General features: G+C 40.3%; 1 protein-coding gene across 8 annotated transcripts in view; it reads left to right on the top strand.

The window, feature by feature from the left end:
- The window catches only part of PRLR (prolactin receptor), a 183,485-nt gene that overhangs the window by 111,073 nt on the left and 58,371 nt on the right, over nt 1-14,041 (top strand). The window contains exon 3 of one of the 8 annotated variants that reach the window (XM_089312512.1): nt 3,208-3,336. The exons of 6 other annotated variants lie outside the window; for them this stretch is intronic. The gene's annotated coding sequence lies outside the window, so the exon portion shown is untranslated. Of the gene's footprint in view, nt 1-3,207; nt 3,337-12,201; nt 12,252-14,041 lie in introns of all 8 variants that reach the window. One more of the 8 variants, XM_089312513.1, reaches the window with a different exon arrangement.

Raw genomic sequence — 14,041 nt, 5'->3', positions numbered from 1 at the left:
ATTGCTTTTATTGTATTGAGGAATGTTCCTTCCATACCCAGTTTGCTTAGAGTTTTCATCATGAACGGGTGTTGTATTTTATCAAATGCTTTCTCTGCGTCTATTGAGATAATCATATGGTTTTTCTTCTGCAGTCTGTTAATGTGGTGTATCACATTGAGTGTTTTGCAAACACTGAACCATCCCTGCATACCAGGGATAAATCATACTTGGTCTTGGTGGATGATCTTTCCAATGTGTTGTTGCATTCTATTGGCCAGAATTTTATTGAGGATTTTTCCATCTATGTTCATCAGGGATATTGGTCTGTAATTCTCTTTCAATGCTGCATCTTTCTCCAGCTTAGGAGTTAAGGTGATGGTGGCTTCATAGAAAGAATTTTGGAGGATTCCCTCTTTTTCGATTGTTCTGAATTGGTTGAGAAGAATTGAAGTTAGTTCTTCTTTAAATGTCTGGTAGAATTCAGCAGTGAATCCATCTGGTCCTGGGCTTTTCTTTGTTGGGAGGGCCTTTATTACTGTTTCAATTTCTGTCTCAGTTATGGGTCTGTTTAGGTGTTCTATGTCTTCCTGGTTCAATTTAGGTAGGTTGCATGGGTCCAGGAATCTATCCATTTCTGATAGGTTTCCCTGTTTGCTGGCATACAAGTCCTTGTAGTAATTTCTGATGATTCTTTTTATTTCTGTGGTGTTTGTTCTTATGTTTCCTTTTTCATCTCTGATTTTATTGATTTGGGTCTTTTCTCTTCTTTTTTTAGTTAGTTGGGCCAATGGGGTGTCAATTTTGTTTATTTTTTCAAAAATCCAGCTCTTCATTTGGCTGAATTTTTGTAATTTTTTTGGATTCAATCCTCTTGATTTCTTCTCTGATATTAATTATTTCTCTTCTCCTACTAGATTTGGGTTTGGTTTGCTGTAGGTTTTCTAGATCCTTGAGGTGAATTGAAAGCTCATCTATTTGGTGCCTTTCCAATTTCTTGATGTAGGCACCTATTGTTACAAACTTTCCTCTTAACACTGCTTTTGCTGTATCCCATAAGTTTTGATATGTTGTGTTGTTATCCTCATTTCTTCCAGAAAGTTTTTGATTTTTCTTTTGATCTCTTCTATGACCCATTGTTCATTCAGGAGCATGTTTTTCAATCTCCATGTGTTTGCATATGCTCTAGGGATTCCTGAGTTCTTAATTTCCAGCTTCATTCCACTGTGGTCTGAGAAGATGCATCATATGATTCTAATTCTTTTGAATTTGCTGAGACTTGCTTTATGGCCTAGTATGTGGTCAATGTACTGCTGAGAAGAATGTAAATACTTTATGTGTAGGATTGAAAGTTCTGTATATATCTGTTAGATCCATTTGGGCTATAGTGTTATTTAAATCTACTGTCTCCTTGTTGATCTTCTGTCCTGTTGATCTGTCTATTTCTGAGAGTGGAGTATTGAAGTCCCCCAGTACTATTGTATTGGGGTCTAAGTCTCCCTTTAAGTCCCTTAACAAATCTTTTAAATAAACCGGTGCCCTGTAATTAGGTGCATATACATTGATAATCATTATATCTTCCTGTTGAATTGATCCCTTAATCATTATATAGTGCCCCTCTTTGTCTCTCTTAACAGTTTTTGTGTTAAAGTTTATTTTGTCTGACATTAAGATGGCTACTCCTGCTCTTTTTTCATTTCTGTTGGCATGGTATATCTTTTTCCAGCCTTTCACTTTCAGTCTGTATGCATCTTCATTGGAAAGATGTGTTTCTTGTAAGCAGCAAATAGATGGGTTTTGTTCCTTATCCCATTCAAGCAGTCTGTGTCTTTTAACTGGACAGTTGAGGCCATTTACATTCAAAGTGACTATTGATAAGTAGTGACTTTGCCCTGCCATTTCCCAAAGATATTTTCTAATATATGCTTTGAACTTCCTGTGATCTTTTGCTGTGAGGTTTCCTTCCTTTACCTTCTTTTATACTGATGACTATGTTCCTGTGTGTAACACATCTTTAAGCATCTTTTGCAGGGCCGGACGAGTGGCAGCAAATTCTTTCAATTTCTGTTTGCTATGAAAGGTCTATATTTCACCTTCATTCACAAATGAGAGCTTTGCAGGATATAATATTCTGGGCTGACAGTTTTTCTTAGTACCTGTGCTATGTCTCGCCATTCCCTCCCAGCCTGTAGGGTTTCTGCTGAGAAGTCTGCTGTGAGTCTAATTGGAGATCCTCTGAGAGTAATCTGACGTTTCACTCTTGCACATTTTAGAATCTTTTCTTTATGTTTCACTGTGGTCAGTTTGATTACAACGTATCATGGTGAGGATCTCTTTTGGTCATGTTTACTAGGGGTTCTATGAGCTTCCTATACTAGGATATCTCTGTCCTTCTCCAAACCCAGGAAGTTCTCTGCTAGTATCTCACTAAAAAGGGCTTCTAATCCTTTCTCTCTCTCCATGCCTTCAGGAGCTCCTAGAACCCGAATTTTGGATTTTTTAATAGTATCCTGTAGATTCCCAACAATATTTTTTAGATTTCTAATTTCCTCTTCTTTTCTTTGGTTTTTCTGTATACTCTCCTGTTCTCTGTCTTCTAAGTCCGATATCTCTCTTCTGCTTTACTGACTCTCTTTTTAAGGCTCTCTAATGTGTTTGTCATTTGATCTATTGAATTCTTCATTTCATTATGATTTCTCTTCACTATCGAAATTTTATGCTCTACTAGTTTCTTCATTTCATTTTGATTCCTCCTTAAGATTTCATTTTCACGAGATTTTCTATCCTGTCCAGTAAGGATTTCTGTAGTTCAAGAATTTATTTTTGAGAACTTCTAGATGTTCTTATCATAAATTTTTTGAAATCCGTATCTTACATTTCTTCCTTCTCATCATCTTCATAATCTTGGCTTGTGGTGTTTTGTTCATTTGGGGGCATCATAATGTCTTCCTTTTTCTTGTTTCCTTGGTTTCTGCATTTGTTGCTTGGCATTGTGGAGATATTCTTTGGTTTCTTCTTTTTTTATTCCCTCGCTGCGGTGGGTTTTCTCAGTATACTATGTCCCTAGATTAAGTGGACTGTCTGCTTTTGATGGATCCTTAGAGGCTTGTGATGGGTGTGGCCAGTGAGTTCTGTTCGGTTCTTCAGGGTTAAGGGTATGCCAAAGGTGACACACCCAGGTTAGGCATGGTAAAGCTCTTTCTCTCTGTCTCTTTTTTTTTTTTTCAGAAGGGAAGTAAATCCGCACAGCTGAGCAGAGTTGAAGGCAGAACTGAGCTCTGAGCTCTGGCCCCTGTGGGTACAATATTCGTCTGCTCTGTCCCAAGGACCACACAAAGGATCTGTGCAGACTTCAGTGTAAGCTCAAATTCCCCTGTAATCCCTCACCAGGTTGCCAAGGTTACCAAGATTGTGGCATCTCCGGAGAGTACGCATGTCTCCGGTACTCTGTGAGTCCTCTGCCACATTCTTGATTTTTTTTTCACAGTCTCAGGTCATTAGTTCCACACATTCACTAGGTCCTAATCTCCTGTTATTTCTCCCCACCAGCATCAGATTTTTCTGCTTGGCTGATGGCAGGCGGAGCTTTTATGTATGTCCAAAATGTCGCCTGCTCTTTGTCTTGCTTGCCTTTGTAAGGTGAGTGGAGAGAGAGAATTGTGTCCGTACTGGTCCCTTTTATTTATTTATTTATTTATTTATTTTTTTCTCTCCTCTAGTTAGCCTGGTGAACTTTCCCCCATGGGGCTTCAAGCCTCATTCCCTCTAGGCTTTTCCTGCCACTTCCCTGCCAGTGTCTCGGGCTACTGCGGTTTCACCTCACCTCCCTTTCCAGCACTGGAGCGTAGACTCGGTGGCTGGGGTCCCAAGCCGTGGGCGTCCTTGCCCTCCATGTAGGTCCGCTGTGTCTCACTAGTTCCAAAAGAGTTTCCTCTAGATTTTTCCCTAACTTTTCCCAGAAACTACAGTATCTCCACTTTTATTAAACTATCTTTTTCTGGACTGTCAGTGTGCTCCCTCCCTATTCCGCCATCTTGGAGGAACTGGCACATTAAAATTTCAACACTCACATGGCATCCCACACCGTTAAATCAGAACATGTAAGGATGAGATCCAAGGTCAATTTTTAAAGTTTCTCACATGATTTCAATGGGTAACAGATCTTTGGAACTACCGTCTTATAAAATGTTTAATAAATCCCCAATACTGGCTTGATATAGTGTCATTGTGCTTTTTGCCAACAAGTGAAATGAAAAGAAACAGAAGACATTTTATTTTCAATTAAATTGAATGAAATGCCTGTTCATTAAAATTGTATACTAACTTATTACAGGAGGGGAGTTGTTTATTTCAGTCAAGATAATAATCAGACTAGCCCCTCAGCATTCTAGAGTCAAAACAAAAGCCAGTGGTTAATACTTTTTAAAATTTTAAAAGGAATATAAATTTCATAAGTACAAATTTAGGAATACAGTTATTCTTCCCACCATACCTGCACTCCCACCCCTCCTCCTCTTCCCTCTCCCCTTCTCAGTCCCATTCTCCATTAGATTAATTTTCAATTAACTTTGTACACAGAAGACCAAATCTATACTAAGTAAAGATTTCAATAATTTGTGCACACACACATATACACACACAAAAAAAACCTGGTAACTAGTTTTACAGTTAACTCACATAATACAACTCATTGAGGACAGAGGTCCTGCATGAAGAGTTAGTGCACAGAAACTCCTGTTGTTAATTTTAACAATTAACACTCTTATGTATGATGTCATTGACCACCTGAGGCTCTTGACATAAGCTGCCTGAGATATAGAAGCCTTTTGAGTCCACAAACTCCATCAGTATTTAGACAAGGCCATAAGCAAAGTGGAAGTTCTCTCATCCCTTTAGAGAAAAGTACATCCTGCTTTGATGGCCACTTCATTCTGCTGGGGTCTCATTACATAGATCCTTTTTGTAGAACATTTTTTGCCACACGTCTTAGCTTTCCATGCCTGAAATGCTCTCACAGGCCTTTCAGCCAGACGGGCACCGTGGCTCACATGGTTAATCCTCCGCCTGTGGCACCAGCATCCCATATGGGTGCCGGGTTCTAGTCCTACTTGCTCCTCTTCCAGTCCAGCTCTCTGCTGTGACCCAGAAAGGCAGTGGGGGATGGCCCAAGTTCTTGGGCTCCTGCACCCGTATAGGAGACCAGGAGGAAGCATCTGGCTCCTGGCTTCAGATCGGTGTAGCTCCAGCCATAGCAGCCATTTGGGGGGTGAACCAGTGGAAGGAAGACCTTTCTCTCTGTCTCTCTCTCTCACTGTCTAACTCTATCTGTCAAACAAATAAAAAAAAATAAAAAGGAAGTAAGTCCCTAGGAATATATGCAGATCTATACAGCTTTGCAGTAACAAATGTCCTCCTCCCTTTCTTATTCCCACTCTTAGAGATCCATCCTCAATTGACTTTATACACAAGTGATTTACTCTGTTAAGTAAAGAGTTCACCAAATAGTATGAAGAAAAAAACAACAACAATAACAGAAAAAAGGAACAAATCCTTGACCATCAACACAAAGGCAGCTCAAGTCATCCCTTCTCAAAGAGTCAATTTCACTTCTGCAGATTTTGTTTTAGGTGCTCTATTAGTTCTCGCAGATCAGAGAGAACATATATTTGTTGCTTTGGGACTGGCTTATTTCACTAAGTAAGATATTTTACAGATTCATCCATTCTGTTGCAAATAAAAAGATTTCATTTTTAAACCAGTGTGTAGTATTCCATAGTGTACATATCCTGTAATTTCTTTATCCAGGCTTCAGTTGATGGGCATTTGGGTTGATTCCATGTCTTAGCTATTGTAAAATTGAGTTACAATAAGTGTGAGATGCAGATAACTCTTTTATTTACTTATTTCATTTCCCTTGGGTAAATTCCAAGGAGTGGAATGGCTGGGTCATATGGTAGGTCTATATTCATATTTTTGAGGTATCTCCATACAATCTTCCTTAATGGCTTTACCTGTTTACATTCCCACCAAAAGTAGATTAGGGCACCTTTTTCCACACATCCTCACCAGAATTTGTTGTTTTTGATTTCTGTATGAAAGCCATTCTAACTGGCGTGAGGTGAAACATCATTGTGGTTTTGATTTGCATTTTGCTGATGGCTAGTGATCCTGAACATTTTTTCATGTGTCTGGTCATTTGAATTTCCTCTTTTGAAAAATATCTGTTTAAGTCCTTGGCCCATTTCTTAAGTGTGTTGTTTGTTTTGTTGTTGTGGAGTTTCTTGTCTCTATGTAGATTCTAGTTATTAATGTTATTAATCCTTTATCAGTTGAATAACTTGCAAATAATTTCTGCCATTCTGTTGGTTGCCTCTTAACATTCCTGAGTGTTTCTTTTTCAGTAAAGAAACTTCTCAATTTTATGTAATCCCATTTTTTTATTTTGGTTTTGACTGCCTTTGCCTCTGGGGTCTTTTCCAAGAACTCTATGACTATGCCAATGTCTTCCAGGGTTTCCCCAGTGTTCTCTAATAATTTGATGGTGTCCAGTTGTAGATTTACATCTTTAATCCATCTTGAGTGGTTTTTTTTTGTAAGGTATAAGGTAGGGGTCTTGCTTCATACTTCTGCGTATGGAAATCCAGTTTTTCCAGCACCATTTGTCGCTCCCCGTCTTCGTGGGGGAACAACACAGGACCCTGCCTAGGCTTCACATCCGAGTCACGGCACCATTATGTCGCTCCCCCTCTTCGTGGAGGAATGACACAGGACCCTGCACTGTTCTTTTGTCTGCTCGGCCCTCCCCGGGTTTGCTGCTGGTTCTTCCCGGGTTGGCTACCGACCCTTCCACCTCCGTGGAAGGGCGGTTCCCCCTAGCCACTTTCCCCACTTCCGCGGGGGAGCGGCATACTGCCGGCCGGCTCTCTCGGGGGCTGCACAGGTGTTCCTTCAGATAGATGTTCCCCTTAGATCTTCCTGGTGCATGCCGTCTCTCTCCTCCTTTATAGTCCTCCTCCGCCAATCCCAACTCTGCTACCCACACGCCGAGTATGCTGCTCTCCTCCAATCAGGAGTAGGTCCTACAGTTTATTGGTTGAACTGGAGGCAGCTGCGTAGAAGCTGTTTCCCTTCTCAGTGCCATATTGTGGGAGAGCAGATGCATAGAATAAGTCTTAATTCCAGTAACTTAGTCTAGTCCGAGTTGCTCCCCACACCATTGTTGAAGAGACTATCCTTGCTCCAGGGATTGGTTTTAGATCCTTGATCAAATATAGGTTGGTTGTAGATGTTTGCATTGATTTCTGGCATTTCTATTCTGTTCCATTGGTCTATCCATCTGTTTTTGTAGCAGTACCATGCTGTTTTGATTATAACTGCCTTACAGTATATCTTGAAATCTGGTATTGTGATGCCTCAGGTCTGTTTTTGTTGTGTAAGACTGCTTTAGCCATTTGAGGTCTCCTGTGTCTCCATATGAATTTCAGCATCTTTTTTTATATCAGAGAAGAATGTCTTTTATATTTTGGTGCATATTACATTGAATCTGTAAATTGCTTTCAGAAGAATGGACATTTTTATGATATTGATTATTCCATTAATGAACATTGGAGATTTTTTTATTCTTTCAATCCATGAACATGGGGCCATTTCCTTTTTTGTATCTTCTATTTCTTTCTTTAATGTAATTCTTTTTAATTTAATGTAATCTCTTTTTTATAATTCTCATTGTAGAGATCTTTGATATTCATGGTTAAATTTATTCCAAGGTATTTGATTTTTTTGTAGCTATTATGAATGGAATTGATTTTAGAAGCTCAATCTCAGCCTTAGCACTGTCTATTTATACAAAAGATATTGATATTTGTGTATTGAATTTATATCCTGCTACTTTCCTAAACTCTTCTATTAGTTCCCATAGTCTCTAAATGGAGTCTTTTGGGTCCCCTATATATAGAATCATGTCATCTGCAAATAAGGATAATTTGACTTCCTCATTTCCAATTTGTATTCCTTTAATTTCTTTTTCTTGCCTGATGGCTCTGGTTAAAACTTCTAGGACTATATTGAATAGCAATGGCGAGAGTTGGCATCCCTGTATGGTGTCAGATTTCAATGGGAATGCCTCCAACTTTTCCCCATTCAATATAATGCTGGCCATGGGTTTGTCATAAATTGCCTTAATTGTGTTGAGGAATGTTTCTTCTAAACCCAATTTGCTTAAAGTTTTCATCATGAAAGGGTGTTGTATTTTGTCAAGTACTTTCTATGCATCTATTGAGATAATCATATGATTTTTGTTTCTCAATTTGTTAATGTGGTGTATCACATTGATAGATTTTCAAATGTTGAACCATCCCTGCATACGAGGGATAAATCCCACTTGATCCGGTTGAATGATCTTTCTGATGTGTAGTTGGATTCGGTTGGCCAGGATTTTGTTGAGTATTTTTGCATCTTTGTTCATCAGGGAGATAGGTCTATAGTTTTCATTCTCTGTTGCATCTTTTCCGGGTTTAGGAATTAAGGGGATATTGGCTTCACAGAAAGAATTTCAGAGGATTCCCTCCCTTTCAATTGTTTTGAATAATTAGAGAAGAACTGGGATTAGTTCTTCTTTAGATGTCTGGTAGAATTCAGCAGTGAAGCCATCCGGTCCTGGGCTCTTCTTTTTTGGTAGCACATTTATTACTGATTCAATTTGTTTCATGGTTATGGGTCTGTTTAGATTTTCTGTGTCTTCATGGCTCAGTTTAGGTAGGTTGTATCCGTTTCTTCTAGGTTTCCCAATTTGTTGACTTACAGCTCTTTGTAGTAGTTTCTGATGATTATTTATATTTCTGTTTTGTATGTTGCTACATTTCCATTAAGTGGCTTTGCTGGGCATGCCAGAATGAAGACCAAAGGGTGAGACAGTTTGAACACCTCCCTTCCATTCTTCCTTTCTCTCATGCTGAGGAAGTACTAAAGGGATAAGTATCCTTTTTGAACCATTTGCTCCTGTGGACTTTTTGTAGTATCTCCTTAATCATTCCAAAAGTTCCTTCTAATAGTGAGAACTCTCCTTTAAAGATGAACGAGGCAGCATTGCAGTGAACTCTTTAGTGGCTTCTTCTGGGATATTAGTATTGTTCCCCTGGAGAGCCCAGATTCATCACTGGAACAGGGCTGGTGATGTATCAACATTAGGCCAACCAGATCCTGGATGTTCCAATTGTGCTCTCTGATTTAAAGTACTGCTAACTTTCAAATCGGTTCATGCAGTAAGTTTGAATTGGTTACAGCAGAGGTGTTCATAAGCTTAGGCAGCTCAACCAAATGCAAATCATCTGTATTTGTTTCTCAGGACTGCCATAACAAAGTACCACAATGAGATGATTTAAAACAGCAGAAGTTTATTTTCTCAGAGTTCTGGAGGCTGGAAGCCCAGAACTGAGGTTTCAACAGGACTGTGTTACCTCTGGGATGCCAAGCAAAATGCTTCCTTAAATCTTCGTGGCTGGTGGTGGACAGAATCTTTGGAATTCCTTGGCTCGCCACTGCACCACTGCAGTCTTACCTCCAACATCACATGGTGTTCTCCCTGTGTGTCTCTTCCCTGAATTCTATAAGGACACTAGTCACATTGGATTAAAGGCCCACTCTGCTCTTGTATGACTTCATCTTGACTAAGCACCTGGGCAATGACCACCCTTTCTCATAAGCTCATATTCTGAGGTACTGGAGGACTTCAACATTTAGTTGAGGGGGGTGACACAATGAACTTATAATGTCAACAAGACAAATGGTATGTGAGAAGTTTTCTATTTGCATCCTCTGTTGGGACTAGGCTTCTGAATTTATGAAATTTTAGAGCTAAAAATTTAGTTGCTTTCTGGAAAATGATATTGGACAAGCTCCATGATCAGTGCCAGCCCCTTCAGAAACATATAGTCTATCCTGTGTGCCTCACCCAACATAGGATGGCAAATGGGCTCAGGCTTCCAGTGAAAAGGGATTCACGATGCACCCTCTATACCTTGAAACATTCACTCCCACCCCTCCCAATTCTTCTCTTGTTCATCTCCTGTTTCTGTTTTTGCTGAAACCACAGCTGCTTTGAATCTGGCCATTTTGATTCTGCTGCAGGTGAGCTGTAAACCAAGTCAAGCTAAACTAGAGAAATCCAACCACAGTCACAAGCAAATTATCCAATTCTTGTTTCCTGCAGTGAGGAGAGGGGTGTTATATCCCAAGGCAGATATTTATCTCTTTGGAGAATCTGCTTGCAGACTGGTTGGTGCTCATTAGAGCTGCACAGACTGGTGTCTGAGGACATAGAGCCAAGAACAAACCCTTGCAGGCACCCCAGGTAAATCTGGCGAGTTCTGTGCTTTTAACTTCTGCATTCTGAAGCAAGCATCCAAACTGATTGGCTTTGCAACGTGCCCAGGGTAAGTCACTGGGGTTTCTGGATTCTGGGCACATTTCCCTGTGCCACAAGTTTCTCTCTCTCTCTCTCTCTCTCTCTCTCTCTCTCTCTCTCTCTCTCTCTCAGGACCTGGCCCTCTGAGGGATAGCAACGAAAGCGTGTTTAGAGACTCCAAGGCCTGTGTCCACTCCCAACCCACTTCTTGGTGCTTCATCTGCTTTCTGGTGTCAGTAATGAGAAAAGGGAAAGGAGATAAATCACTCTAACACTGGCAAAGGATGGGTGATGAAGGGAAGAGGATGAAAATGAAAGAAAAAGGAATAAGTATCAAAGCATGCAAAGAGTGAACACTGATTAAAATGATTGAGGCATTATTATAAGAAGTGTTGATGTCTCTGAAGAGGTGGCCTGGCTAAGTGCTGGAATCCTCCCAGATGTCAGAGTCTCACCCAGTCTTGAAACTACTTGAGCCCCAACCCCACATTCACTGTGGTTGATCACTTGACCGTTGTTTAAATCCTCCCTGCTCTTGCTGGGCCAGAGACCCAGAATGTTGAGTAAGGTTCTGTTGGAGTTGCACAAGCCCACAGTGGCTTATCTCTTGGCATCTAATTTATAGATACAGGAAAGCTGAGCAAAAGAAAAATCTCTCTCAGTATTTAGAAATTGGATTTGTGTCTTAGTCTATTTTCTGTTGGTCTCACTGAATATGACAGACTGGGAAATTTATTCTTACACTTCTGGAAGCTGAGAAGTCAAGAGTGAAGGGATGGCATCAAATGAAAGCCTCTTTGTTGGTGGGGATTCTGAGACACTGAAGGCAGTGCAGACCACCACACTGTAGACAAAACAAGCTTGCTAACAGGGTCTCACTTTTCTTATAAAGCCACTAATGCCATCATGCAGACTCCATCCTCATGAACTCACCTAATCCTAACTAGCTCCTGAGGATCTCATCTCGAAATACCCCAACATACGACTTAGGGGATCCAGGCCATAAGAATCTACAGCACTAGAATTTCAACACAAAGTACATGACTTGCTATTACTTGATTTGCTTTTACAATGAATTGGGCACATCAAGAACACTAACAATTAGTTCTCTTAGTGCCTAAATGCCAATCATAATTTTGCTCAGTTTTCTCAGTGTCCTAGTTCCTATCTAGTCCTCCTACAGTGCACACTATTGAAATAAAAGCTGCCAGTATTACCAGCACCAGCATCCAAAGGGGAGAGAATACCACACCATCTTTTGTTGTCCCTGTGAGTTTTTGCATTTTAATCATTAACAAATGGTTCCAGTTCCTTTGCACTCAGGAGCCACAGAGGGAGAGGGTCACGCTCTGAATCAGTTCAGCTATGATTTGGACCACTGGGTTCTCAACAGCAAAGTTCCATAAGGAAAGAAAGAAAATAGAGGGAAGGGGCCAGTGGTGGAGGCAGACTTATTGGTATTGTACTTCATGCATCAGCTGTCACTTAACAACAAGGAAATGATCTGAGACTTATGTTATTAGGCAATTTTGTCATTGTGCAGACATCATTGAATGTGCTAACACAAATTAAGATGGCAACAGTGTCACTAGGCAATACAATGTGAAGAGACCAATGTTGTGCCTGTGGCCTGTCATTGGCCAGAACATCATTAAAACATGCCTAGCTATAAATGGAGAGCCAATTATCTCTGCAACTCCAACTTCTCAGAAGTTAACTATTTGACAGATATGTTCTAAAGGGGGGGGGCGGTGAGGACAAGATTAATTAACAAGGTTGTCCAGGAGGTAGTTGATCAAATGCCTTCTTTTTCATTACAGTTTATTCAAAACGGGCTTCTGAACCCAGAAGAATATTATCATGTTCGCAAGTAAGGAGATGAAGTAACAGACTATTATTTGCAATAATCATATAATTTACAACCCACAAAGTTCACCTGTTTAAAGTATACCATTCATTGGATTTTATTGTATTTAAAGAAGTATGCCACCATCACCACACTCTAATTTTAGAACATTTCATCAGCTCAAGAAATACACAGGCCAGCGCCGTGGCTCAATAGGCTAATCCTCCGCCTTGCGGCACCGGCACACCGGGTTCTAGTCCCGGTCGGGGCGCTGGATTCTGTCCCAGTTGCCCCTCTTCCAGGCCAGCTCTCTGCTGTGGCCCGGGAGTGCAGTGGAGGATGGCCCAAGTGCTTGGGCCCTGCACCCCATGGGAGACCAGGATAAGTACCTGGCTCCTGCCATCGGATCAGCACAGTGCGCCGGCTGCAGCGCGCTGGCCGAGGCAGCCATTGGAGGGTGAACCAACGGCAAAGGAAGACCTTTTTCTCTGTCTCTCTCTCTCACTGTCCACTCTGCCTGTCCAAAAAAAAAAAAAAAAAAAAGAAATACACATGCAGAGCACTGCCCATTGTCTTTTTTCCCATATCCTATTCCTTGTTAACCTTGTTAACCACTGATATATGTCCTGTCTCTGTAGATTTGCCTCTCTGTATATTTCATATATATGGAGTCATACTGTGTATGGACTGTTGTGTATGGTTCCTTTCTCTTAGGGCAATCTTTGTGAAATTCATCTTTGTTGTAACATGTATCAGGACTTCATTCTTTATACTGCTGAATAATATTCTTTTGTAGAGATATAACACATTTTGTTCATCTATTCTCTGGCTGTAAGACAGCACACTAGCATTTTGATTAAAAAAAGCAAATTGCCATGATCCCTACAATCTGAACTGTATACCTTTTGAGCTGTATATGTGAGTTTATACAACAGTTCCTGATCTTAGTGTCTAGAATTTAAGGGTATTGCATATTGATAGGAAAATGATATCTGTTTAAGTTTGTGGAGAGTGGGTGTTTGCAGAATGTCCTGATGATAATGGCATAATAACATCAGGATATACATATCTGTGTTTTTCAACTATCTTAATAGAGTGAATCTATAGTTAATACTTTACTCCTTCTTTCAAATAAAGTAACTTTAGAATGTATGAAATTTTAATAGTATGCAGAAATAATATAGCACCTGCCTTTGTGTGTTCAGCTGAGAAATCCACAGCTGAGGTTGTGGGCAGGCTCCATCACTGGTTTGCCAGAAAAATCTTTGCCTTTTCGCTGCTTCTGGCTCAAATATGAATGAGGAGGCATGGAAAAGCAGAGGGATATGGTACAAAGAGGGTTTAATGGGTTGTATAATTTGCTCTGGAATCCATGTTCAGGCAGCTCTTAAGGTGACAACACCCTTCATGTCCATTCTTATTATATAGGGAATAGTGGCCTGCTGAAGACCCTGGAATCCTGGGATGGCCACTTCCTATCTTTGGGTCATGGAGTGAATACTTATTTCTTTCTCATTCTTAGTTGCAACTGAAGATAATAATGGTTCTTACTTCCTAGAGATCCTTAGAAGACTACCATAATCTTTGGCACAAAACAAATGTGTAATCAATGTTAACTAGTAATATCATTAACATTTATTAATTGCTTGCTACTACCTGGGTACTGTGCATTGACTCCCACAACAATCCAATGATGTAGCTATTGCTACTTTACAGATGAGTAAGCTGAGACTCAAGGACTTGCACGTCTTGTTCAAGATCAGATGGCTGCGATAGCTCATGTCATATTTTTATCTCTTTCGGTCTGATTCAAC

Source organism: Oryctolagus cuniculus, chromosome 14, assembly GCF_051225735.1.
Source record: "Oryctolagus cuniculus isolate XC-2025 breed Fujian yellow rabbit chromosome 14, ASM5122573v1, whole genome shotgun sequence".
Classification (NCBI taxonomy): Eukaryota; Metazoa; Chordata; class Mammalia; order Lagomorpha; family Leporidae; genus Oryctolagus; species Oryctolagus cuniculus.
This window is presented reverse-complemented; position numbering and strand designations above follow the sequence as displayed.